General features: G+C 41.9%; 1 pseudogene; it reads left to right on the top strand.

The window, feature by feature from the left end:
- The first annotated feature begins 6,197 nt into the window (after positions 1–6,197).
- Positions 6,198–9,061, top strand: LOC147417351 (pentatricopeptide repeat-containing protein At1g15510, chloroplastic-like; annotated as a pseudogene).
- Positions 9,062–10,136: the final 1,075 nt, after the last annotated feature.

Below are 10,136 nucleotides of genomic sequence, written 5' to 3' on the forward strand. Positions count from 1 at the left end.
GCCATTCGGTGAGCACTTTGTCCTTGGCATCACTTGCAAGGAATTGATTCATTATGGAAACTCGAGATTTCCATGTCTTTCGGGCCTCGCCGTTGCCACGAGGCTAGCCCACCATTGACGAGCATATTTCTGGAAGTGTATAGCTACATGGTGTAGCTTGGAGGACTCCGTGAAGCCCTCCTCTCCAAAGGCCACATCAAATTGTTGGATGAAGGCCAATACTTTGTCAGTGGCACCAAAGGTGCCATTATAGGTGAGAAAAGAGATACTCTTTCCTCCCTCTTTGAATTTCTTGAGCTTTTGGAACCTTCGCCATGGAGGGTAAGTTTTGCGACGTCCTCTCCTCTTGTATTCTCTAGGAGCTAACTATTGCTTTCGTCAGGACAGGAGGAAGGTGAAGAAGAAGGAGAAGAGGGTGACCTCTTTCTTGCCTTTTTCTTCCTTTGTTTCCTCTCTTCCCTCTTGGAATGACGAGGAGAAGGACTATGGGTTGACCGTTTCCTCTTGGGAGGAGTTGGCGACAGTCTAAACCGCCACCTTCGTGGAGTCACATCTTCAGAGGAACTTAGGGATTTGCTTCTTTCTCGTTCTTTGGATTCCTTCTCTCTTATGGGAGAGAGTCTTGTTTTTGGGAGTCTCATCGAGAGGCCTCCTAAACTCTCTCTCCTCTTGGAGAGGAAGGGAAATCCCATAAGCACGAAGTTGTTGGGTAACTTCGGCTTGCAAAGTAGGGTTGCCCATAGCTTGATGCAACCTAGTAACAAGATAATTGATAAACATGGGGGCATCATCATTAGCACCTTCATGTGCAAAATCAAAGTTATCAATGTTCATTCTACTCTATTAGTTATTGTCAGCCATGCTAATTATACTTATGTGTTTGCTTAGTGTAGTTTTTAGCAATTCAAAACCTTAGTTGCTACTCCTCTTAGCCTTTAAAAATAAGCACTTAAGTATCTACACCCATGGCTCGAATTGGTTAATTATAGAGTGGGGTGGGTCTAACATAGCAAAATTGCCGAGGGATAGCTTCTTTAGGACTTCTTATGGCTCAATAATGGTAAAGTCGTAGGCAAATCTAAAAAGACTCCATTATTAAGACCAAAGCTCCTGAGGTGTGCATTATATCCCACATAATGGGCTCAACAAAACCGATAATAGATTCCAATCCCACTTATCCTAATATAATTAACAAAATCAACCATTAATAGGCTACTTAAGGACCTCTCTTCTTAAGCAAGAAAAGAGAAACCAAACACTCTGATACTAATGTAATGGAAATGGCCTATGAACTTTGAGAATAACGGAATTAAGAGAACTAAAGTGAGCATTTTTGTGAGATCACTTTGAGAACATAGAGGGTGAACTTAATTGATGGTAGCAACATGAACATAGTACTTAATTAACTTAGCATGAACAATACTTTGTAAGATTGAGAGTGTTAGAGAACATGACAAAAATAGTCGAGGACCGGATTTACTTGGAGCCGGTCCCCCTCCAAAAGGCGTTTGTATTATAAATTCTCCCATCAAGAGAGACTTGGTACAATACAATCTTTGTGTTCCTTGTGACCTTGGTGATGCTATGAAGATGGAAAGCTTCATGCATCTTGAGCATAACATAGACTTTGCAAAAAGCATCAACTATCCAAAGGATCAGTTCCAAGGCCTCAAACACCTTCGAAGGTGGAGAGAGCTAGCAGGGAATGAGGGTAGGGAAGAGGAAGAAGAATCATTCATAGGAGAAAGAAATAGTTTCTCACTTATCATCACTCTTCTTGCTTAGCATAGCATAATAGCATATTAATGAAGATAAAGAAGATGGCAAGCTTAAGCATTGAAGCATGGCTCTTGGTTGGATTTACATTCCATAGCCAAGAGTGTTGGTGTAGGCTCTCAACTTCTCAACAAGCTTGGAGAAGGAGATGGAGCTCTTACACTTTGCACTTCAGACAATGAGTGTGTTTGTGTGTGTGTGTGTGTGTGTGTGGGAGAGTATACCCCCTCTCATGCTTGGTACACACCTCTCTCTCTCTCTTCCTCTCCCTCTCTCTCTTGTATTATTTAATTATATCATTTGGACATGTGTCCTCTTTTTTCTCTTTGAGAGAAAGAACTTAATGATTGATTTTTGTGCATCTAAATTCTCATTGGACTCCTTTAAAGCATATCATGAGGGCTACATGTGGAGGATTTTGACATGTGTCTTGTATGCTTCTTAAGTCATTTGGTTTGAATTGAACACTTCAAGTACTTAGTCAATTAAGCATGGAAACGTTTATGCCTCTTGAGAGTTTATCTTTGAATTGAACACTTCAAGAACCTTAGTCATTTAAGCATAAAAATCACCTCAAGCTTTGGGCAAGGTTCCCACAAATACTTTAAGCACTTTAGTTAGCAAGATTGCTCTTTGATATACTACCTCCTTTTGAACCCATATTGAGATGTAACCATCTCTCCTCTTGGTCCCTTGCTGAGGTAAATCTAGAAGCACTTATTGCACATTGCTCTCTGGTAGACCGTCTCCTTTTGAACCCTATTGAGATGCAATAATTTCTCCTTTTGGTCCCCTGTTGAGATAGGTCTAGAAGCAAATATCTATATCCTAACTCTTGTTTCCCTTTTATCTTCCCATATTAAATGACCAGTTTAATATGATAAAATCATTTGGTAAAGTTAGATATTATATTTTATGACTCTCTCTCTCTCTCTCTCTCTCTCTCTTGATGACTTAAGAGAGGGCACAAAGCTATAATTATAGCCCATATGTGGTAGAACCTTGCACGTCATCATCATCTGCCAAAAAAATGAGTTGTAGCTTCACACAACTCTAGACATACATAGATGTAGATTCCTCCTTGATGTCTTTCCTTGTGTTCGTCAATCTTGGAGCATACATCATACACATAAACTTATCCATCCACAAGTCCTCTCTCTGACCTTCTTCAAAAACACATATGTGAGCTGAAAACCCATATTTACTTTGCAATACATGCACCCCCTCTCAATAAGCATTCCCATTAGTAGGGTTATCACCACATGTTGAACAATATGCATGTAAAGCAATAGGAAAGTATCAATAACATGATCCTCTTTCTCTTTTGCATCATTGTCATATGCACATATGTTATGATTTAGGCTCCCTTCCATAGTATGTGGTTAAGCATTACAATTGATATAGCTAAGCATGTAATGGTTAACTACTATATTGTCTTTCTTGTTCACTAATAAATGAGTTGATGATGTGTAGATTGAAACTCTAGAAATTGAGGAGAAGAAGTTGGAAATAAAACTAATAATCCTCTTGGCCATTTATTTGAGCATGTGTGTTGTAGTATTTATTTTTTCCAATAGGCCTATGTGGCTCAGTTGTACAAAGTAAGTGAGGTCCTACCCTGTGAAGGTTCATGCAATAAGTGGTAGGTACCCCCCATGAACTCAAGTGTAAAGAGAGGCCTCTATTTTTTGGCACCAACTTGGTTTAATGAACAATTAAAAATATCCAACTTCAAAAGAGGTGCCGTGGTGTTTGGGGGTTATCACTTTAGTCCATTGTCTTGCGCAATTCTCTCTCTCCTTCTCTTAAGCTATGATGTGTGAAGTAATATTGTCTACATCATTCTAGAAGCTTTCACCATCTGAACTATGTTAGTGTGTATGTGTGTGTATAGATTGTGTTGTCTTTGTCTACATGTGTGTGCGTATTTGCTTAGAAAGGGTGAGATGGTGAGAGGTATGAAGGGTGTGTGTGTGTGTGTGTGTGTGTGGAAAGCTTGAGATTTTTGGCATCCGTTCTCTTGAATCGTCTAGCTGTGGTATTAGAGCCTTGGGTTTGAGGAAATTGGCAATGTGATCAAAGTTCTTGAAGACTAGTATCAACTTGGAAAGGATTGGATTGGAAAATTTGAGTCTCAATCAACACTAAGCGGAGTTTAATCAGCAAATTCTCCATCAGATTACACTTATCAACAAGCATTGAATCCAAAATTGCTAATCTTGGTCAAATTTGTGAACGAAGTCTTGCGAGGAAATGAGAAGACGAATCCATTGAGGAAGAGCTGATCAAACACTGATCAAGTTTGAGATAGAGGAGTATTGAACGAACTTTGGAAGAGCCGATCTTGGCTTTGGAGAAAGACTGAAGTATCCACCTGGTTTTGAGCCCAAAGAAGAAGCAACAGAAAATGATCTTGCCAAAGCTTTGCTTGCATATGAGGTATCCAAGATCACTTGGATTCCTCTCGAAGAAATGCTCAAAGGAAAATATAACGAAGGGATAGTAGTTGGAAGACATTCTCCAACATATTCAAAATAATTTAAAAGTCATTTTGCATAGCATAAATAATTTGAGGGTTTTTTTCCACGTGGTTTTTCCCTCCATTGTACATATGTGTGCATTGTGTCTTTCTTTGCATTTTCACATTCTGCATCGGATCAAACCATCGACAACAACAACATCAAGATATGTCAAGGACAACAAAAATTACAACAAGTTTTGCAGTACGTGGGGGAGAAAATCCTCCAACAACCAACAAACAAATGTGATGTGCACTCAAATGTACTTCCCTGTTTTTTGTGTGTATGGGAGGATTTGTGAATCCCACCTTGTGACTGGGGGAATACTTTGTGTTCCATACCCTACTATCACCTTGTGTGCCTACCTTGTGTGTGTTTTGAGGGGAGGAGTGTGTGTGAGTAGTGCAATAAAACCCACATAGGGGAGGATTGTTGGGATGCATGCTTTTGTTCCATCTCTTGTGTGAACAACCTCTTCCACCTAGAAAAGCGATGTGCCAATAACCCATGTGAAGAACCTCTTACAATCCATGTGTAAAGCATAGCCACTTGTGTTTGTGCATAAGAAGCCACATATATGCTTCATGTGTCAAAAGGCTTCCTCTTTGTATATGCCTATATAGAGGCACATTATGCTCAATAAAAAAACTAAGTCTATCATTTTGCAACTATACTCTATTGTAATGTGTGCCCAATATCAAACCCTAAGTTAACTCTATTCTAATTATGCTTATGCTATCAATGGCACATTAACCCATCCACCTTAACCTAATATGCCCAATATCAAGCCTTAAGTTAACTCTATTCTAATTATGCTTATGCCATTTAATGGCACATTAACCCATCCACCTTAACCTATTAGATGTCAGATGCTCATGGATAAACTCTCTCTCTCTCTCTCTCTCTCTCTCTCTCTCTCGTTTGAACATTTTTGGAATTCATAAATAGGCTAACATGGGTTCGTCGAGGGACTCTTGTGGAGGAGGAGTAGTCTTTGCCCCATTAGGTGTTGATCATCTCCTCTCTTCCCTTTACTCTCCCGTGCATGTGTAGCACTCACCTATAAGAGGTGCACATACGTGTTCTCTTTCCCTCTCTGCATCTCTTCCTTGTGCCTCTCAAATATACATGCTTCAATTTGCTATTTTGCACATACTTTTGCATATGTTTTTCATGGCCGTTGTGCTCTCTGCTTGTTGTAAATACAACTTCGGAGTTGAATGCTATAGCATTAGTGATTTATTAGCCTTTGATTTTAATGATCTACCGTCTCCACAAGCTCTAATAACGGGCCATGGAACAATTCTGTAGTTTAGGAGCCCTTGATGAGGAAAAGCTTTGGACAAAGTTGGGAATGAAGATGGTTGAGTTTCCTTTGGAACCTCCTTTGTAAAAAATGCTGTTTGCTAGCATGGAGCTTGGCTACAATAATGATATTTTCATCCTCATTGCCATGTTATCTGCACGAAACGTTTTCTATAGGCCTCGGGAGAAAGAGACACAGGCTTACAAAAACAAAGCAAATTTAAGGGGCCCATTTGACCCTTTTGGCTATTTACAAGGCATGGAAAGCTTGAATCTCTGTGGAAATGTCACTCTCTCCCTCTCTCTTGTTGTTGCTCACCATCATGCTATATGAGCGTTTTAGTGATGCCATCATGCCAATCTCTTAAGTTAAGAACAACTCTATGTTAGCCTGAGCATTTGTGTTTAAAGTTAAGACGGTAATAAGAGCCTCGAAGGCTGTTTGCAGCCTCACTGTTCACAAGAGGCGGAGGTAGGAAACTCTACTGATTCGTAGCAAACATGAGAGCCGCCATTGAGGTTCAACCTCAGAGATCTACATTTTGCACTGCAAAAGCAGATGGAGCTCTGCATTTTTGGGGGGGGGGGCGGGGGGGTCGGGCTCGTTCATCTTGAGGTGGGTCCGAAAGTTTGTAGCCTCCTTTTTGCCCAGTGAGAGAGCGCCACCAAGGCAACACGCCCCTTTCCTTACCTCTGCCTCTGCCTCGTTTGATCCCAGCCTTATTCAGCAGAAGAGGCATTTTCCAACTTTGCCGATTTCGGAAGAGTTGAGACTCACAGGCAGCATTTGCTAACAGAAGCAGGCTCCTTAACAGTATACAGCAAGGCGCCAAATCTGAGTACGTTAGCTTAAACCCTGCCCAGTGCCCATCGACGTGCGAATGCGCTCTTACTTGGCAACTCCAATTCAATGGCACTCTGGCACTTCAGTCAGGTCGAGTCTGGTCGAGTCGGGAGAGCGGCTCACTGTGAGAGAGAGAACATGCGGTGCACAAAGATGCCATGGTAGCACTTAATTTGCTGGATGCTGCTGCTGCTACAATACAACCAAAGCAAGATGAGCTGCACACGCATGAAAAGGAGAAAAACCTCCAGAGGCACTCGCCCAAGCCTAGGCCCATTCTGGCTGAACCCTCCAAAAGTCCAGTTGTTTCCCTCTGCAACCATGGCCTTCTTGATCAAGCCGTCCATGCCCTCTCACTCTACGATCCATCATCATCTTCTGTGTCCCGCAGTACATACATGGCCCTTCTCAAAGCCTGCAATCGAAAGAAGTCTCTTCTGCATGCAAAGCAGGTCCGTTCCCATCTCGACGAGCATCATGTTTGCCTCGAAGGTTCTCTTGGTGACTATCTGGTGGTCACTCTTGCCAAGTGCGGTGGTCTGAGAGATGCATGCCTCATTCATCATGGATTGTCTTTGCGAACTGTCTACTCTTGGACTGCCATCATCACCGCATTTGTGGACTGTGGTCACAGCGAGGAAGCACTTCGCCTGTATCATAGGATGCGGGAAGATGGTGTTGAACCAGATGATTTTACTTTTGTGAGCCTTTTTAGAGCGTGTGGAAACATTCTTGATCTCGGACAAGGCAGAAAGCTACATGACGAAGCACGGAGCAAAGGCTACCACATGGACCTCTTTGTGGGTGCCAGCCTCATTACCATGTATGCTAATTGTGGGTCAGTAATTGAAGCTGAAAATACATTCTGTGGCCTTCACTCTCGAGATGTTGTGTGCTGGTCAGCTATGCTTTCAGCATATGTGCAACACGGCCAGGGAGAAAAGGCTTTGCTTCTCTACCGTCAGATGCGACAGGAAGGTGTCAGGTTGGACATGCAGACATTTGTAGCTGCTCTTCAAGCTTGCGAAACTCTCGGAGACATGGAAGAGCAGAGTGTGAAGACTATCACCCTAGAAATTACTCGAGCATTACATGCGGATGCTAGAAAGAAGAGCTTATCTTTGGACCTTTATGTAAGTACAATATTGGTAAGCTTGTATGAAAAGTTTGGGACCCTGGCAGAGGCTGAGAATGTATTTCTGAATTCACCTGAAAGAAATAGTGCAATATGGACGGTCATGTTTTCCGCTTATGTACAAAATAATCAAGCAAAGAAATCTTTGCAGTTCTATGAGCAGATGGTAAAAGCAGGTGTTCGCCCAGATGAGCAGACATTTGTGATTGTGCTTCAAGCTTGCTGCATTCTTGCAAGAGAACAATCTGTCAGTGATGCTGGCGTTCCAGCCATGGATATAGTTCGGGCCATACATATGGATGTGCGTTCGAAAGGTTTTTCTTCCAATGTTGTAATTGGCACTGTCCTTATAACCATGTATGGTAAACATGGGTCCCTTTCAGAGGCAGAAAAGGTGTTTAATGAATTGTACCAGCGTGATATCATGGCATGGAATGCCATGCTTTCAGCATATGCAGAACATGGTCAAGAAGAAAAAGCTTTTTCTCTGTTTGAAAGGATAAAAGCACAGTCTATGCCACTCAGTGATGTTACATTATTGTGCACTTTACAAGCTTGCAGTGAAATTGGAAGCCTGGAATTGTGCAGAGAGCTTCATTTCATCATTGTTTCTGCAGGAATGGACCAAAATTCTTCTTTGACCAACACTCTTATTCATGCATATGGGAGCTGTGCAAGCATGGCAGATGCTCAAGCAGTCTTCAATAGCTTGGAAAATAGCGATGCTGTGTCGTGGACTGCATGTATAACGGGCTATGCAGGAGTCGGCAACAGCACAGCTTGCTTTGACACTTTTGATCGAATGGTACAGGCTGATATGAAGCCAGATGCGATCACATTTGCTTCGCTGCTGTCTGCTTGTAGCCATAAAGGCCTTGTTATCCGGGGTGTTGAATACTTCCATCACATGACGACTGACTGTGGGATAGCACCAGGTCTTCAACATTTTTGCAGCATGGTAGATCTTCTTGGACGTGCTGGTGATTTTGAAAGATTGGAGAACATCTTACAGGGATGAATATACGGCCAGATCTTGGCTTCTGGGTATGCTTGCTAGGTACGAGCAGGACCCATAATGAATTGGATATAGGCAGAACAGCTTTTCGTGCGGCATGGTCTCTCAAATTCAGGATGGTGCGGCATTTATCTTGATGTCTAATATTATTTGCAATGTTGGCTGTGGAGGTGTGTAGATGTTTTTGAAGATTTAGATTTAGAGTGCTTGTGAGCTCAATGATTGATCACATCAGCTTGATGATGGAAAGTGTCACGGCGCTCAATTTCCTGGTTGAAGTGGATTATCGTTGGTTAAACAAGTAACATGTGTGTAAGGTGTATGTATCCATTAGGTAACCTGAACTGAGGTACACCTTTTGCACAGGCCAGGGACCCTTTTCATTAAAAGGTGATGCTACTTGTCAGAATATTATTACATTCTTTAGTCGTCAAACTTGGCTTCTCACACGCAAGCCTCTCATCTTTACCATGAGACAGAATCCAGACCTCTGGCATCATAAAGGGGCTTGCATTAAATTGAGAATACTCTTCTATTTCAATCAAGAAGAGCCATTCTATAGGGTCAATGCAGCATCTGTAATGGAAAATCTAACAATAAGACTGGCTTTGTGTCTTGTTTCAATTGAGAAGAGCCATTTTGTGGGTCAATGCAGCATGTTTCCATTGGAGAATATTGGGATGGAATCACTGTGGCATCAAGGATTGACACTGAGAGACCTGAGCTGTCGGGGACATTCATTCATGTTGAGTATGGCCGGGTCAGGAGAGATGCATAGTCCAGCTTGTTGGACATGAAGACCTATCCTTGGGGGGCTATGTGTAAGAACTCAGTGGGAACCATGGATCGGAGCTGGCTGGGTACTTCCAGGTCTTTTGAAGCTCTAGGCTGATCCTATGTCTACAAAAGCTTTTTGTTCTGAAGTCTATGTAGCATAAGTAGCAGATTTAACAGGAAAAGATTAAGACCGCCGGCATATTTCATGGATTTCATTCAAATCACAAGATTTGCACAGGCAATTTCTTGTTGAGTGCAGTAACAACTTCATCAGACCGCATCATAGTATGAGAGCCATCTTTGTTGATGTGTGAGAAAGCTTCATGTAGATAGTCACCCTGACAACCAATTTTTTTCTCAAAACAATATGCTAAGCTATTATTTAAAGTCAACTCTTAAAGCAGAAACACATTCAGATGGTGTGCATATGCAGGTAGGAACCACTTACTTGGAAAGACCTTTAGCAGCCCTTGCAGTAGGAACTGTTGAATATGCTTAATCTATCATAAGTACCATGTTTGGCCACCTTCCTATGGCAGAAGCCTGGATGCTGTCTTTTGAAAGACGCTTGCTGGCTTTTGAAAGACACAGACTCTATCCTCCTGGTTTTCAGGCTGTTTTGTTATGAAGCAAAGGTTGTAGGAGGGTGCAAATTGACACAATACAACTTTTAAAGAGAACCATGGACATTATCTTTTTCTCAATATAGCTAAAAAGGGCAATGCCAAGATGTATAACTTGGTGGCTGTAGGTTGTACAGAATGG

The sequence above is a fragment of the Adiantum capillus-veneris genome, unplaced genomic scaffold (assembly GCF_014529385.1).
Source record: "Adiantum capillus-veneris isolate H3 unplaced genomic scaffold, ASM1452938v2 Hic_scaffold_269, whole genome shotgun sequence".
Taxonomy (NCBI): domain Eukaryota; kingdom Viridiplantae; phylum Streptophyta; class Polypodiopsida; order Polypodiales; family Pteridaceae; genus Adiantum; species Adiantum capillus-veneris.